General features: G+C 36.9%; 1 protein-coding gene across 2 annotated transcripts in view; it reads left to right on the forward strand.

The window, feature by feature from the left end:
* Window positions 1-922: 922 nt before the first annotated feature.
* LOC107653474 (gap junction gamma-1 protein-like) overlaps window positions 923-16,109 on the forward strand; it is a 34,884-nt gene continuing 19,697 nt past the window's right edge. Inside the window, exon 1 of one of the 2 annotated variants that reach the window (XM_016440196.1) lies at window positions 923-1,590. The gene's annotated coding sequence lies outside the window, so the exon portion shown is untranslated. Of the gene's footprint in view, window positions 1,591-11,971; window positions 12,004-16,109 lie in introns of those variants that run through there. The other variant, XM_016440211.1, reaches the window with a different exon arrangement.

Below are 16,109 nucleotides of genomic sequence, written 5' to 3' on the forward strand. Positions count from 1 at the left end.
TGTTTTTGAGCACCATATGCCGAAAACCCTGCTCTACAACAAAACCACCCAGAGTACAAAAACTTTGGGAGCCTGATTTCACCCTACCCCCCAGTCACAATATGGGAACAGTTTGATAGGATCCATGCCATCCTAGCAACATAATTATTTCATGCTCCTGGACTCTAACCAACCTAAGCCATGCCATCATTTGACAAGTGAGGGGGGGGGGACAGAACACTAAGAAAGAGTGTTTCTCTTTCTCCCTTTTCTTAGGGAGACAGAACACTAAGAAAACAGAGGGAGAGAGAGAGAGATGCCTCTGGTTAGGAGGAAACCCCATTTCCAATGTCACTGTGTGTATAAGATGTCAGCCTGTGCACCTGAACCAGTCAGCCTGTCAAAGTTCCTGTCAGAGTGCCTGCATGTCAGAGTTGAAAGCAGATGGAGAGGTTACAATGGCTCGTTCAGACGGTTTCAGGGTAAGAACAATCAACTCAAATTTTGGATGAGGGTATAGGGCTGGGCAGTCTTGCTTAATTAAGTTGAAGGGGCGATGTGAATAAGACTTCAGCTTTAATAAGCAATAAGTTCTCTAATAAATGAGTGTAGGAAGCAATCATAAAAACAAAATTGAGGTGTTTTTTTTCTGTTTAAAAGTGAAAAACCAATCCAATGTCCCACGTTTTGCTTTTTCTCTTATATTTCACAACTGAGATTCTTAAAAATAGGCCATTGTTAAAACTGTCAATTTCTTGACATATCCATTTTATATCTAAGTAAATTTTAAGATATCGAAATATTTATAAAACAAAATAGCTGAACAGTAAGTTAGACCAATGGCTTTTCATGGCCAAAGAAAATCATGCATGAGAGCGCGCGCAAGTCAATCATCCTTCGCCTTTTGTGAACGTCAGAAATTTTTCTTGTCAGTGTGCAGCCATCCGTCAGGCTTCCCCTTCAGTGTTAATACGCCGTAACATCCCGCAGACAATGTCGTGCACTTTCGCCTTTCCCCATGATAAACAACCAAAAAAGTCGCTTGGGTGAGCCGTGGAAGCAGTCATTGTTTCCCAACCTCCCCACGAGGACGGAGACGAGGCGCGGACACAGCTTGAAATCGTAGCCATTTATTGTTGACAGTAGAATGTCTAGTTCACACGTGTTCACTGCAATGGGTGACTTTAGGCGCGCGATTGAAAATGACACTGCAAGCGCGAGAGAATATTTCTCCAGGTAAATACGGGCAAGAGACGAGCTCGCGCAAGACGCGCCGAAAACGAATTCAGCGGGGAGTGTGTATCGGCAGTGATTTCTTCGTAATGACTGAATTTATCCAGCTCCAATTTATGAACAGAACGGCAGACTGTAAGCAAACATTAACAGCACTCGCAGTACATGATAAAACAGCGTTTGTTACCGAGAAGTATGTTAAAATTGGACAGTTTCAGTCACGCTCTGAGGTCTCGTGAAGTCTTTAACGGTGACAAGACCAGAGGCGGAAGCGAGTCCGACAACGGAGGACCTGGGCAGCGATTAAAATTCTAGGACCTTCCGTCGTTTGACCAGGCATCCTTCTCCTTAAAACAACCATCACAGACTCGCAGAGCGGTAAGAGTCATATTTGTGTTTTACTAACAATATATTTTGTGTGGAGAAAGGCACGTGCGCGTGAATGACAGAACTGGAGCGCGTTACCATATTTTGGCGAGGTTATTATGCTAAATATCAATCATACTTAATACTTAAATGAAGGACAGTTACATGTACATTTGTGTAAAAAGCAGCACATTGATAGTGTGGGAACAACTGTATAACGTTATCGCGCTCAGGAGCGCAAGTAATGACACTTAACCGCGCGTTTGGTTCAGCGTTTTTTTGCTGACAGAAACAAAATGTCATTACAGACTTGACATTTTCTGCTTGCATTGCTTTTGCTCGGTCTTAACAAAGCAAAGCTGAAATAGAGGATTTAGGTTAGATTTTAGTAAAGATGCTCTTTGGTTTCGTTGTGAACTAAAGCGTAGACTCCTGAAGATATTGGACGTGTTTCTTGCGTAGCATTCATGTTTTATGTATTGATCACTAACCTTAAAGTAGTTCAACTCTTCTACTAAGTAGTTAATAAGACAATAATATATGTTTTTCTCTTCCTTTCTCTTCTTCTTTCTTTCTGTTTCTTATTATTTCTATAATGGATATCATCAAAAACGCTAAAAAAAAAAGTTATGATTGAAAGCAGGAGATACTTGTTAAAGTCACCCTCAATAAAGAAGGAACAACTCCAGGAAAGTTCCTCCCTCACTATTGTCAGATTGTACTCTGGGATCAAATAATGTTCATAAAATCATCTTTGTTTTAGAGAGGATTGTTCTTGCAATCGTGGAATGGCAATTAAATGTATTTTTTCATTGCTTTCATGGTGTTCGTGTTTATTCAGTGTCTGTTTAATGTCTGCTAAGCGGACACCATGCTTTCCAGTTAAATGTACACTGTACTGTAGTGCTGTTCGGCTCACTGCTCCACAGCAACAAGCCTTGCAGGTATTTGTCACAGTTTTGCACCAAAACATCTGATTAAAGCAATTAGCTGATATTAGAGCATGAAGTATTTCATTAGCAGAGGTGAGATCGTGCGTAAAGGCACAAAATACCTCTTGTATGTTTTTACTACCATTTTCTAGCATTTGTTTAATATTTTCTGTACTGTAATATTTTAAAAACAATGGTTAATAGGATTTAGTGCAACTATTAGTCAAATTTAAAAATTCATATCAGGCAGATAGACAGTCAAGAAAATTACAACCCAATCAAAACCATCAAAAACATTCCCAGAACAGTCCAGGTATTTTTACCATGATGTCTATAAGCTCGAGAGTGATACTGAAGTAGTCCAATGTAAGCTGTAGATACTTTTTCATTTTGTTAATCATACATTCACTCAAAGATTGCCTACTCCTCCTCCATTCTGCGTTCTCTGTCTTTTGCGAAGTTGCGATGTAGGTGCCTTATGTTGTGATTTCTCAAATGCATCTTGTTTGAAAATATTCTTATATTATATCTTAATGATAAAAACATAATCATGAAAAGCTTGACAAGTTGATTGCCCAGTGATTAATTTATAGCTCTGATGGGCTTGTAAACTTTAATAATGCCATGTTAGGTGTCAGTGAGTTTAGAAAAAAATCATATCCAAAAATAATGTATTTAAAAATATTTGGGTGTTTCTTTTACTTCTGGTGCTTTAATGTGTCAGAAATTTTTATTACGTTTTGTATGTGTATAAAAAGATAGATAGATTTTATCTATATTTGATCTAATATTTTTATATATCTATCTACCTATCTATCTATCTATCTATCTATCTATCTATAAAAATATTTTTTTTTTTGATTATCATTGATATATTAATTATAATTATATTAATATAATAATATTATCATTTAAAGAATTTACCTAACTAGTATGAATGAGTAATTATATAAATAAATTATATAATTATGTTATATAGTATGTGATATGCATACAGACACAATGGCATGTCAAGACACCCACTTTCATGCACACACCTATCCTATTTTCTGTTCATCGGTTTCTGTTAAACTGTTTCAAGTCTATCATGCAGATCTGTGTGTGAGACAATAGTGTTTCTATGTGACTTATTAATGCATGCACACAGTAGACACTTGGACTTTACAGCAGAAAGAAAAATAGTAAAGAAAGGATGGAAATTGCGCTTGCCTGGGTGAAAGAGCGATGAGGATCACATTCTGCCTGGCATGCAATAACACATACGCTCATGCACTCTAAAGTCCAGGAGCCTGATCTGAGGAACCTGGCCTGTGTACAGCTTTCTAATGTGAACATACACACACACACGCATACACGCATAAAGAGACAAAACAGACTGCTTCGTTACGGCTGGTCAAGGCCAGTTTTGACCACCCAGATCGAGGCAGCATCAGATAAGTGGGGAGGCTCTGAAGCCTCTCAGTAAGTCTGTCAATCTGTTATCCATATGGACATTCAAATGAATGGTATGAATGGTGGCAAACATTGCACAATAGATTTTTAACATTTGGCAACCACAGTCTAAGCAAAACCTCACCCATACTCACAGTATAAAGAGAGTCTGTAATGATGTATTATGTGAGTTTTTGTGTTTGTACTCATGTGTTTTCTACAAAGGAGTGCTGTCCTTATCTTCATGATGATTCATAATGACTCCATAATTCTTATAATAACCTTAACCATAGACGCAACATGTTTTTTATGTGTGTGTGTGTGTGTGTGTAGTTATAGATCCTCAGTGACATTCCCAGTGGGAAGGAGTCTCATGTGATTCTTTTCTTCCACACAGCTCAGTGCCGAAGTGAACCTTTGCCATCCAAACACACACAGACACACATGTGAGTGTGCATTCTCAGCTTCTGTGGCTGAGTGAGTAAATCTGCAGTCAGTATTAATGCTTTGTGACAGCGAGAGATGACTGCAAAGACAGGACACACCGAGACAACAGAGGCCACATAAAACACACAAACACACACACACACACACACAAAAGTAATCCTGATTTACAGCTTTCCCTCCCATGGCCTGCCCAACATCATCTTTTTCAAAACTGTCTCTTTCTCATGCACAAGTCTCTGGTGACACATAACCTGTGTCAGACAAGTACATGGGCTCTGTTGACCCATTCAGGTCTGGGTCCTGTCAGAGACAGACAGAGGAAAGTATGTGTATAAAAAGATAGATAGATTTTATCTATATTTGATCTAATATTTTTATATATCTATCTACCTATCTATCTATCTATCTATCTATCTATCATCTGAATATTTCTTTCTCTTTCTTTCTTTCTATCATCTGACTATTTCTTTATATCTATCTATCTATCTATCTATCTATCTATCTATCTATCTGACTATTTGTTTCTTTCTTTCTATCATCTGACTATTTCTTTCTTTCTATCTATCTATCTATCTATCTATCTATCTATCTATCTATCTATCATCTGAATATTTCTTTCTTTCTTTCCATCCAAACACACACAGACACACACGTGAGTGTGCATTCTCAGCTTCTGTGGCTGAGTGAGTAAATCTGCAGTCAGTATTAATGCTTTGTGACAGCGAGAGATGACTGCAAAGACAGGACACACCGAGACAACAGAGGCCACATAAAACACACAAACACACACACACACACACACACACACAAAAGTAATCCTGATTTACAGCTTTCCCTCCCATGGCCTGCCCAACATCATCTTTTTCAAAACTGTCTCTTTCTCATGCACAAGTCTCTGGTGACACATAACCTGTGTCAGACAAGTACATGGGCTCTGTTGACCCATTCAGGTCTGGGTCCTGTCAGAGACAGACAGAGGAAAACGGTAAGAAATACTAAGGAAATCTATTAGGTTGCAGACTCTGGTCTCCATTTCTTCCTCTCTGACTCTCTTGCTTGGGAGTGTAGAGCAGAGGCAGAGATCTTATGCCCAGTTGGAGGCATACCAAGCAGGACATTTTGCAATACTGATAGTTAGGGCCTGTTTACACCTGGTCACTTAATGTGTTTTTTTTTTTGTGATTGGATATCTATCTGATTTGTTAAAATGGTTCCACTTACACTGGGCCACATAAATGTGTCTCTGCAAAACGGATATAATTCCGATCTTCAATATGAAAATTTAACTGAGTTCACGTCAATGAAATCAACAGATATGCACTGCATTTTATTCATCATCAGTTCATTTTTAAGATCAAAGAGAATAGGAGAGAGTGCGGCATCAGTACTCGTGAGATAATTTAGTCTCACTACTTTTAATGAAAATGATTATATGTTGAGCATCTGCAACTTACTTTGTTTAATTTGCGGCAGTTTGCATGTAGGCTTGCTGAATAGATACCCACTACTCATCTGTGGCAATGTGTGTTGCATTAACGCTGTCATATCTGACTATAACATGTCATATGGCCTATAAAGCTGTCTCATATAAATTTTTGGGAGGAGTAAAATTTACATATGTGGTTTCAACAACCAGATGCATTTACACTTGTCCAATTTCATTTGGAATGTGTCCCAGACCACCTCCTGAAGTGGTTTGAGTGATCGGATTTAAATCCGACTCAAAAGCATTCAGAGGGCATTTACAGTGTACACAAGGTCTTTTCACGATTGGATAGCTATCCGATCAGAGAAAACGCATGAAGTGACCAGTTGTAAACAGGCCCATAGTGACAATTTGATGATATCCCATTGTTTCCCCAGTATCTGCAACCCTGCCTTTACTTAAACAGTTTTTGCAGTGTTTGCAGTGCTGCACAATGTATAGTACTATGGCAAAATATATATATATTTTTTTTGTGAGTTTTCCATCTGAATTGAATGTGATAGGAAAGATGGCCCTCCCCAGTTTTTTTGTTTTTAATAATAAATTATAATACAAAATATTAGGTAAATAATAAATGTTAATATAAAACTAATAAACGTGTAAGTTTAAAATGATAAATGCTAATCTAAAATTTTACATTAAAACTGATAAATATGTTTATTTCTTTATGTTGAGGCCAGTGGAAAAATAGCAGGGCAAGTATAAATCTGAATTACTGGTCTTACTGGGCCAGTAGAAAAATCCTTACTCTTATGCTCTGACAAACACAGTAAATAGACAATAAATGTCTTTTTGTTGGGTTGTCTTTGCTGGCTGTAAGCCAACAAAAAAAGGCCGACATGACCAATGTAGTCTGATTCATGAATAAATGACTCCCTTGTTTTGATCCTGTTGTTGAATCAGACAAAACGTCTCAGACAGTCATTGATTTAAATCAGATCATTAACAAATTACTTATTAAATCTATCAGTTACTGAATTAACATCTGACTGAGTGGATGATTATGACAACATGTTAAAGAATAAAAAAAAATCAAAAACATGTCTAAAAGAAAAGTATTGTATTGTTTAGTACAGGGTTCCTCAAATCTTGCCCTGGAGGGCCAATGCACTGCAGAGTTTAGCTCCAACCCTGATCAAACTCACCGACCTGTGATTTTGTAATGATCCTGAAGACATTGATTAGCATGCTCAGGTGTGTTTGATTAGGGTTTTGAGCTAAACTCTGCAGGAAAGTGGATCTCATGGGACAGATTTGAGGATCCCTGGTTTAGTATGTACTTGGGCTGTCTCTTCTAGCTAAACACTTCCTTTGACAATAGAGGTAGTTATTCTTTTAATTTACAGCAAGAGTAAATCAACAACAAAGTACAAGTCAGAAAAACAAGCTGTTCTTGCACTTTCTATTTTTTTATTTCCATGTGATCTGTTTCTCCTTTCCGTTCACCTCTAACTCTGATCCTGCCACGAGCGCAGTGACAGACCCCTTGGTTACATCATCAACACGAAACATGAATCCTCCAACACAGGTCAGAAAGTATTGGACTGAATGTGTGTGTGAGAGAGAGATGTCCTTGTTTCCTGTCTTTCCCCAAGTCATGTTCAGAGGGGGTATCGTTCACCCATGGCTGGGTTTCCATGGCCACAAGGACTGAGCCAATCAGAGCGCAGGGCCACCATGTGCTCCAGACGAGGAAAAAGCCCGCCGGCGACACATATGCTAGCGTGCTAACGCTAACCCAGCAACTTTGCGTCTGCTCTGCAGCTCTTCCTCCTTGGCCTTCTCTTTCATTTCGATCCCCTCTGTCCTTGATTCTTAAATCTCTCTTTAGTTTTAAATAGCTTGATGTATTTATAATGTTTCCCCTTATGTTGTCACTTTTTTTTCTTCTTGGTTTCTTCCTAAGGCAAGACATGAATAATGAGGGGAAAGGAAAGATGGACAGAAGTAGTGGAAACAAGGCAAGTGCCCCTCAGACAAACAACCTTTAACTCAGCCTTTAAAAATAGAAAATGAGGTGAGACGTAGGAGTTTCTCCTACTTACAAACATTGCTGATTTATATTGTCTGACGGAGTGTTTATACTGTAAGACTGTGTAAGGTAAAGAGGAATGAGAGAAAAAGAAAACATTTGCCAGAGGATTTATTGCAACGTAGAGGCCAATTCCTGTAAATATTTTTTTCAGGCCAACAACTGAATTTTCCTATGGTTTAATGCGCTCTAAACTGTAATGGAATTGCATTGTTTGCCTTTGGGAATGATTGTGTCCATGGAAATGGAATTCCATTGTTCGAGTCTAATCTCAGTTTTTATTCAGACATGGTTATCATTTACTGTGGAATCATCTGCAGGTATGGGATTCGTCAGTGGAGGAACACATATCTGCTGCGCTCGCTCTCTCAAATGCACACACAGACACACATTCTCACACATACCTTGATCAAAGGCTTAAAGCTCAGATTTGGAGAAATCCCCTCTTTGGCAAGTCATCGTTTCCATGGAGACTAAAATATTTCTCCTTTACTCATTCTAAGCTGTTTCTCTCTTCATGGTACTATTATGTGTTTCTTCTTTTCTCTTCCTCTTTCACTGCAAAAATTATTTTCTTACTCAGTATTTTTGTCTTGTTTTCAGTACAGATACCCAAATGAAGTATCTTTATATCTTAAATGTAGTCTATATCAATTGACAATACATTCACTTGAGATGTGAAACATAAAGATACATTCTTGAGATGTGACTCAAGAAAAAATTCCAAATGAAGTGACTTTATGCTTAAAACAAGAAAAAAATTAGTTCTGCCATATGAAGTCTCACCTCACTGGCAGATATTGTTTCTTGTTTTATGTATATTTTTAAGTATTTCAGAAAACAATAGCCAAGTAATTTTGCTTCTCAAGTAAATGTACACAAATTTTTTTAATTTACTTTTTTAAATTTAACATTTTTGAAATCGAAAGACTGAAATAGTATTTTCTTTAAAACATACTCAAGTAAGCTTTGGGTTTTTTTTTTTTACAACTTTGAACAATAATTTTTACAGTGTATGATTTAATATACAGTGGGTACGGAAAGTATTCAGACCCCCTTAAATTTTTCACTCTTTGTGGGAAAACAAGACAAAATACTGAGATGGCAAATACTTTTTTTGCAAGAGGAAGAACCAACAGGTCAAAATTAATTAAATTTCATTTAACAGCATAAAAATGGATTTATGCAATCTGAATATCAAACAAAAGTGACATACTTTAGCATAAGAAGCTTTAGTGCAAAAATCATCTTTAAGACACAGTTATGGAGGTTGAGAGGAAGGTACAATAGAGCTATTTAGTGTTAAATCTGTGGAGTCTACGGATTTGGGATTTTATGCGCTCCATATCATTTACCTCACAAAAGGGTAGAGAATAGTCAGAGACCTGACTTGTTGGTGCTATTTTATGCAATAAGTACAAAGGTGGAAAGTATCTGTAAATATTACTGTTCTACTTCAGCAGCTCTCAGTTAGCGTTCATGGCTTTGTGTTGAGGGGCTTTCCTGCAGTGCCTACTAGAAGATGATGTCACCAATAAAGGGTGCTGTGTGTTTTAGAGCAGTGACTACAGCTTGAGGTAAAGGCAACAGCCATGTGTAGCTCTACTGTTTACATCTGTGTGAAAGATGTTTTAGGGCCAAGATGTGTATATATTAGCGTTGAAGTGCAAGGGCAAATATTTCCAACAATGTGTTTGGAATATCACATTTTTGGCCACATTTATGCACAAGGTCCAGCGGAGAATTTTTTTTTTTTCTGCGGGGCAGAATATATTGTCAAACATAGTGCAGTCTTGCTGAATTTGCCTCCAAAGCAAAGCCGTGGTTGTGGACCTTCACTAAATCTTTACTCCATCATGACATAGTGAACACAACCCTGTTTAAAGCTTTAGTACCACCTCCAGCATAGCACGTAACGTAATTATTGCTCAGAAACATAGGTTTTATACTTGGCTAGTTAGGTACATCAGAGGTACATTTGAGATTCATGTTATTTTAAGTGTAAATTAAATCTGTTTCGGCTGACCACTTGTGATCTGATCAACTGAGACAGATGTTAATAGCAGGTATAGAAAGCAAGAAAGGCTGGAATGAAGAAATGAATAGGAAGGCCAAATAGCAAAAGGGTGATAAGGCGCAGAGAGAGTGAGCATGAAAAATAGAGATAATGAGGTGAGCTGAGGTAATATTCACAGTACCCCTGAGTTAATTCACTCCCTTTGTGTGTTGATTAATTATGTGTGTGTTTACAGCATTGTTTCCTGCATCACTATTCAGCAGCAGTCCTGGGGCCCATTCTTCATACCTCGCTTAATACATCTGAGATGATTTGAAAGATGCCAGATCTTCTAATCATGATAACTGATCTCTGGCTAATTTGGTTCTTCAAACGAATTTGCGGATCTGATTAAAATATCTGGATTAAGTTGTCTAAGATTACTGCTCGTTCTCATGTTCCCCGTAAAGGGCAGGTGTATCGATTCTCGAGACCACGATCAGCAATGCAGCGATTGGCTGGCGGCAAGACAGCAACGTAATGACATCATATAATTAAAAAAGACACCTGACGAAAAAACTTAACAAATTTCTGGACCTTTATAAGGATTTTTTTAAATTTATTTTTTATTATTATTATTTTTTTACATGATTCCGATTTATTTATATTCACGATTTCTAATATTTGTACAGGCTTTACATTTTTATTTCAATGTAGTAATTAGCGATTCATGTAATGTTATTTTTGAACAGATTTTTTATGTGACAGCATTAATTGAAGTTTCTTAAGGGTCAAGATCAAGTTATCTGCATCTCCTGCGCTCCATCAAGCCACTCCCATAATAGCTGTCATCAAACTTAACAAATTTCTGGACCTTTATAAGGATTTTTTTAAATTTATTTTTTATTATTATTATTTTTTTACATGATTCCGATTTATTTATATTCACGATTTCTAATATTTGTACAGGCTTTACATTTTTATTTCAATGTTGTAATTAGCAATTCATGTAATTTTATCTTCGAAGCAGATTTGTTATGTATGACAGCATTAATTAAAGTTTCTTAAGGGTCAAGATCAAGTTATCTGCATCTCCTGCGCTCCATCATGCCACTCCCATAATATCTGTCAGCACTCAAATTAATGCACGACTCTGTACAGCATGTGTGTAAGACTCCAATACAATTATAAAGTAATTATTTTATCACGAATAAATCTTTCAATGAGTAAAACTGGCTGTGTCTATAGTATTATAGATTACACAACATTATAATATTATTTTCAAATTATTTTTTTAATTATTATTTTAAATTATTGTCCCCGGATTAGTAGGGTACTCTTGTAATAGAGTAGCAGTGGCTGGGACAGATTTTAAATATCAGTTCCACCAAAGATGCAATCTAATCCTGTTTACATGAAATAAGCCTGCTCCCGAGCAGGTTTAAGCTTATGGACCTGTTGCTATGACAGCAACTCCGGGATGAGCTTCGAAGAACCAACCAATCCAAGATCATGCCAAATCATCAACAATCAAATCCAGCTAACTGAGTTAACCATGTACGAAGAATGGGCCCCTGCTCCCCGACAAAGGAAAAAATATATTACCCAGTTTGTGTGTTTGCAGTCTAAGTTGAATGTGATGAGATTTTAAGAGTAGCTCAAGAAAAATAATACAAAGAGGATAAGAAACACGTCTTTTTTGGCTGCATGCAAAATTACTGTGCTCAAACACAGTCTCATTCATAAACTAATTACTCTTTTTAGCCACTTCTTATTATTGATTTGAATCAGTCTAATGAATTACATATTGAATTCGTTCAAAGGTTTTAGGTCAGTAATGTTTTTGAAAAGTCTCTTATGCTCACCAAGGCTGTATTGATTAGATTAGTCTTCAGTGTCACATGGTCCTTCAGAAATCATTCTACTATGTTGATGTGCTGCTTAATATTTTTGTGGAAACCAAATTCTTGCCAAATTCTAAAATATATAGAAATATAACACATTTATGAAGATTTTATAGCATGTTGATTGACTGCAGCAACATTTTTTTTTTCTCTGTTTTGTCTCAGCCCTGCTGTGGAAAAATTCATGGCCTTCTCAGGTCAGTAGCCATTATACAGTGCAGTTCATAAATTTCCTCATTTAGTTTTTACGGATCATTTAAACAATGTCTGTTTACGTCATTTTGTATGCATAATAAAAAGGCATGATGTTGCAATCAGAAAAAATAATGATCTCATCATTTAGTAAGAGAACACTGAGCTGTATGGGTTTAATCCTGTGGGCTCTGAACACCGATACTTGGGCAGTATTGTAAGCAATTTTAACTAAATCTGTAATTAGGAGATGATGGATCATAAACATAATGTCAAATGCTTGCATGTGTATCATTACAAGAGGATTATGTTTATTAATTATTATATTTACCATATTAATACTTTCAGACATTGTGGGCTTTCCAAATTCGAGCCACCAGCTTATGTACCAGTGTGTGTATTTAAGTGCGTTTGTGTAACCGGTAACGATTATTGCTTTGATTCTCATCAATTTAACAGCAGTCTAATAAAGACAAAAGCTCCGGAAATGACAGCAATCAATACCATAATCTCTGTAAGTGTTTGTGTGTTGTTCTTGATATTGCACAATCCTTTGCATCATGAGCCATTTTCTCCAATAGCAACACCTGTGTTTGTGTATATATATTTTTTACATGCATGTATTAGAATTAATATTAGATCATACTCACAAGTAACTGTTGTTCCTCCTGGCTGATAAGACTACAGTATATGTCTAAAGTGGCTGAATAATGATCAGAGAGGCAGAATGGAGGTCAGGGTGGAGCAGCAGATGATAATGGATGTCTAGGGTGAGATAGAATGATAAAGGTGAAGGTTGTGAGCAGGGTCCATAATATGTTAATAAAAAATTATTCTTGAGCATCAAATCATCATATTAGAATATGAAGGATCTGAAGGATCATGTGACACTGAAGACACACCATCACAGGAATAAATTGTCAAAATATATTAAAATAGAAAATAGTTGTTTAAAATGTTATATTTTATAATTGAATATTACTGTTTTTACTGTATTTTTATCAAATAAAATGCAGCTTTGGTGAGCATAAGAGACTTCTTTCAAAAACATTAAAATATATTTTAGACCCCAAACTTTTGAACGATAGTGTATAAACTAATGACCAATTAATTATGTTGGGTTTCACAGTGTAATGCATGTGGGTATCATTTTGAGTGTTTTTGGTCTGAACTTTTGTTTTGCTGCAATCTCTTTTTTTCTTATTTCATTCATCAATTCATATTTGTTGCTGAATGCACAGCTTCTTGAGATGCGCTTACACTGGTCATTCACTGTATCATCAATAGATGCCTGTCATGAAACAATAGGAAACTGGACTTGGAAAAGTGGGTGAAGGGCTCATAATCATAGGGTTTTGGGGAAAGTGTAGTGTCTATAATTTGATTCACGCAGTTCAGTTGAGAAGCTACCAGTCCAGCAAACATGCTTTGCATAACCCCCAAAAATCCTATTTGATGGAAAAGATGGTCAAGGTGGGAGGAATAGGATGGATGAAGTTAACAGTGACACACAGGCGCAGATGAACAGCTGAATAAGGGAAGAGAGAGCCGAGAGAAAGAAGGGATTGGGGGAAGGGCTGCTGGGGAGACTAATCCCATTCACCCTTTTACATGGACACATATATACACTGTCTGTGATCATTTCTCAATAATTTTCTGTTTTAAGATGATTCATGTATATATGTATGATGTGTTTGAGGATTGTGGATGTGAAATACTGGACTTTTCTGTGTACTGTGCATGAATGTGAGCAGTGCGTATTGTGGATGTAAATGGCTGTAGCTTGTGTGTATTCAGAGCAGTCTGTCTCTCTTCCCTCAAGTCATTTACAATTTCTGCATGGTTTGATGAATATGCTCCAGTGTTTGTGTGTATGTGTGTGTTTATATAGATACATGAGAGAGTGAGGTTTGGTTTGACCTCTCTGTTTTAAATATACACTGCTATCTTCGCCCATGCTCTGTCTGCTCTGTGCTTAAAAGCTTCTCTGCAGGCCACTTGTTTTTTTTTCAGTAGAGTACATTACCATTCATAGAAATGCTGGGCAACATTATTAATGCATTCATTTATAAAAATGCTCCTCTGGAGCACTTGTGCTGGCATTCTCCTCTTGCCTCTGGATTGCCTCTGTCACCTCACTGCTGTCTTACCAATGGACTTAGCAGCTGTACGACAGAGCTTCAAAAAACCGCCTGGATGCATGAAGTGTGTGTGTGTGTATTTTCTGTTTAAATAATGTGAATTATGCCATTTAAATCTTCTGCCTGAAATAGCTCAGCTGTAAAGAGCAAACTGCCTTAGCTGTGCTTTCCAAAAACACACACACACACATGTACACACACTTCCAAGTGTAATAATTGTGAAGCTAGTTATTTTGAACCACAAGTGCACTACTGCTCTTGCAGCATTTATTTGTAATTGTTTGTGTGTGTGTGTGTGTGTGTGTGTGTGTGTGTGTGTGTGTGTTTTGTAACAATGTAAACATCTTTCCTTCACTTTTTAAATTTAATTCATCCTTGCTGAATAAAATAATTTCTTCTTAAACCAAACTTTTGAAGGGCAGTGTACACTGAATTAAAACTGACAACTTCATATTTCAATTTCAGTGGCAAAACATCAGGGATTATGAAAGAAATGCTTTGAATAAAAATTAGGGCTGTCACTAACAATTATATTGGTAATCAAGTAATCGGTCGATTATTCTGAGTCATCGGATAATTTTTTTTTGTGGTAATAAAAATAGACCTAAGCAGATAATAGACATTAATCATTAAAAATGACTTAAATACATATATAGTCAAATGTAATAGAACAATATAATCATAACATTATGTATTATAACAAATGCCTGCAGAGGATGCCAACGGCCTGACGATTGTTTTTACACTTTACAGCGCGATCTAATCCTTGTTTAATATTGACTAAACAACATTTAATTAAAATGTCCACTTAATCGTTAATATTTGGCCGCTTCTTTATAATAGAAATGCTAAAGCCACTGTCAATTTTTGAACAAGAACATGTGAACATCAATGTAACACAGTTCGTAGTCACGGGAAGAAGGAGGCGGGAACCGGCGAACATTTAAACAAAACTTTAATAATAAAATAAACACAAAATAGCGCGACAGCCCCTCACGGTCGACTGTCGCACACAAACAGAACCAAAACACAAAATAAAGTCCAGGCCTGGTCCTCTCTCGTCTTTCACTGTCGTAGCTCCTCCTTTTATCCTTCCGGAGCTCCTCCGTGGGACTCAGGACCGGTGAGTGGTGCAGGTGTAGCTCATTATCAATTACTCCACCGGCCTCATTCCGTTCCCACGGCTCTCGGCCCCGCCCCCACTCGTCACAATCAAAAAATGCAAACTCAGGAGCGAGGGTTTAAACTTTTAATTTGAAGTTGCGATGAACAGTTAGCATATTTAGAAAGTTGATGCATTCTCCTGTGTTGGCATAGGTTTATATATGATTTACCTTATAAATCTGATAGAATAATGCACATCGTTCCCAAATTAACATTATAAGCAACTCAGACTCACAGAATATTTAAAGATGGAGTTTAAGATGGTCCGTGCATGTAAATGATAACTGTTTGTGTGGAGCAGCATTTACTGTGAGCCGCTCTGAGATGCACGTAGCCTACACGCATATAAATAAAGCGCATATTGAACCTGCAGTGCATACAGTATATTCATTTAATTGAATCACAGCCTTTGTGAATTCACAATAGCACTATGCTTTATTATGATTTTTAAATGGTTTTAATATTTTATACAGCTTTAGAAAATGGTCTAATAGGCTAATACTTTTCATGGATTCTTGTCTGTGGAATGTGCCACTGTCGGTATTTTGCCGGTTAATCGCCACGGGCAAAATGCAATAGAGGAATTTGTATAATCGAGGACTCTAATTGAATCGAGGAATTGTGACAGCCCTAGAATCATTTATAGTTTCTTTCTTCTGCAGAACACAAAATAAGATATTTTGCTCAAAGTTCATGCTGCTCTTGTCGATATAAGTCATATGGACCACTTTTATAGTGATTTTGCATCCTTTTTAGAGGTTGACAACCCCGATTACCATCTATGAACTTTCATTATGTGGCAAAGA

Source organism: Sinocyclocheilus anshuiensis, unplaced genomic scaffold (genome assembly GCF_001515605.1).
Source record: "Sinocyclocheilus anshuiensis isolate Anshui unplaced genomic scaffold, SAMN03320099.WGS_v1.1 scaffold2013, whole genome shotgun sequence".
Taxonomy (NCBI): Eukaryota; Metazoa; Chordata; class Actinopteri; order Cypriniformes; family Cyprinidae; genus Sinocyclocheilus; species Sinocyclocheilus anshuiensis.